The following is a 2,500-nucleotide window of genomic DNA, read 5'->3' on the forward strand; positions in this document are numbered from 1 at the left end:
ACTGCCCTTTCCCTGGCCTGGCTTTGCGGCCTGCGCGGGTGCATTGCGGTGTTGTTAGCCAGGGTTTCCTTTTCATGCTTCTGGCCTTCTCCCAGATGGGAGGGGGGGGCCAGGGCAGCGCGAAGGAGGGTCGACGGCCTGGTCCAGGGCCAAGGCTTGTGCCCAGTGCCCAGCTCACACCCCCTTAATACCAACAGCATCGTTCTGTGATTAGAGTATTCATGATAGCATTAATGTAGTTTATATTTGCATATTGATATGTTTATTTACCTATTTATAGCTCAGTTACATCTATATAGTTATATATAATTTATAGCTACATCTTACACATTTATATGCCTATTCATCTCTTTTATATCTGCATTTTATATTATACATTATGTATTTATATATTTCATATCTATAGTTCATATTACACTCTATTTGGTTGGTCGTGGGTTTGAACTCAGGGCCTGGGCACTGTCCCTCAGCTCTTCAGCTCAAGGCTGGCGCTCTACCACCTGAGCCACAGCTCCGTTTCTGGTTTTCTGGTGGCTCACTGGAAATAAAAGGGTTTCACAGAGTGTCCTGCCCGGGCTGGCTTTGAACCGTGATCTTCAGATCTCAGCCTCCTGAGTAGCTGGGGTGACAGGCGGGAGCCACGGGCCCCTGTCTCATGAGACTCTCATCTCCAATAAACTACTCAGGAAAAACAAAGTGCCAGTGTGGCCCAGGTGGTGGAGTGCTATCCTTGAAGACAAAGAGGCCCAGAGACAGTGTCCAGGCCCTGAGTTAAAACCCCCAGCATCTGCAAAAGCAAACAACAAAAAACAAACAAGCAAACAAAATTAATAGAAGAGCTGGGCACCGGTGGCTCCCGCCTGTCATCCCAGCTACCCAGGAGGCTGAGATCTGAGGATCGCAGTTCAAAGCCAGCCCAGATGGGAAAGTCCGTGAGACTCTGATCTCCAATAAACCACCAGAAAACCAGAAGTGGTGCTGTGGCTCAAGTGGTAGAGCACCAAGCCATAAGAAAAAAAAAAACCTCAGAGATAGTACTCAGGCCCTGAGATCAAGACCAGCCACACAAACCAAAAAAAAAAAACCAAACAAACACCAAAACAGGGCTGGGCAGGTGGCTCAGTGGTAGAGAGCTCATCCAGCAAGCATGAAGCCCTGGGTTCGATTCCTCAGTACCACAGACACAGACAAAGCCAGAAGTGGCACTGTGGCTCAAGTGGTAGAGTGCTAGCCTTGAGCCAAAGAAGCTCAGGGACAGCGCCCAGGCCCTGAGTTCAAGCCCCAGGACTAGCAAAAATAGAAGAAAGAAAGGAAGAAGGAGGAGGAGGAAAGGAAGGAAGGAAAGAAAGAGAGAAAAAATAGCAGTGAACACCTCATTTTTTCGGCTTAATTTTTCCCCTTTTTAGTATAAAAATCATCACTTAGACAAGAAGAAAGTAAAGCCAGGTGCTGGTTGGTGGCTCCTGCCTGCCATCCCAGCTACTCAGGAGGCTGAGATCTGAGGATCACGGTTCCAAGCCAGCCTGATCAGGAAAGTCCATGAGACTCTGATCTCCCATGAACCACCTTCAGAAAACCAAAAGTGGTGCTGTGGCTCAAGGGGTAGAGCGCCCGCCTTGAGCTGAAGAGCTGAGGGACAGCACCCAGGCCCTGAGTTCAAGCCCCATGACCGACAGAAACAAAATAAAATTCCCAGCTTTATTGAATTTATTTTGTGTGTGTGTGTTTCCCACCTGAAGAACCTTCAGGAAAAACATCCACAGGAAGAAGCAGAATAACAATAATGTAAAAACCAACAACAACAAAAGACATCCCCGGGAATTCAACACCAAACCCAACCATCCACCCAAGTGTCCCCCCTCTCTGTCCCCTTGGTGGATGGAGGAATCTACCAGGGCGGCTAACACGGGGCTAGCATGACGCCCTCCGTTTGTTCCTGGCGGACAGCGCCTTGCCCGCCAGGATGTAGGTGCGGATGGTGTAGAAGAAAAAGAAGATGCAGAACATCGTGGTGCCCACGGAGAACGTGGCCAGGATGATGATGGACATGAGCTTCTCCTGGGTGCCCAGCAACACGCACACGTGAGGCCCGGGGCACAGGTGTGTGCTACACCGGGTGTGCAGCTGGATCAAGGGCCACTGGATTCCGAGAAGAGCCCCCAAAAAGAAGGCCTGGATGCACATCTGGAGGAGGAAGTAGGCGAGGTACAGGCTGAGCACCGGCTTCTCGTGGAATGGATTGTCGAGCTTTTTTTGACTTGGGTCTCCATGGTCCCCATGTTTTTCTTCTCTTTCTTTTCCTTCTTCCTTTTCTTCTTCTTCGTCGTCTTTCTCTTCATCTTTGTCTTCATCTTCTTCTTCTTTGTCTTCAGCTTCTTTGTCCTCTGCATCTCCTTCTCCTTCTCCTCTCCCTTCTTCTTCCTCTCCATCTCCTTCTTCCCTTTCTCCTCGCTTCCCTTTTCCCTCTTCCTCTAAGTATTTCCTCCTCAGCATCATGGAT

Source organism: Dipodomys spectabilis, unplaced genomic scaffold (genome assembly GCF_019054845.1).
Source record: "Dipodomys spectabilis isolate Male_0828 unplaced genomic scaffold, ASM1905484v1 ptg000296l, whole genome shotgun sequence".
Taxonomy (NCBI): Eukaryota; Metazoa; Chordata; class Mammalia; order Rodentia; family Heteromyidae; genus Dipodomys; species Dipodomys spectabilis.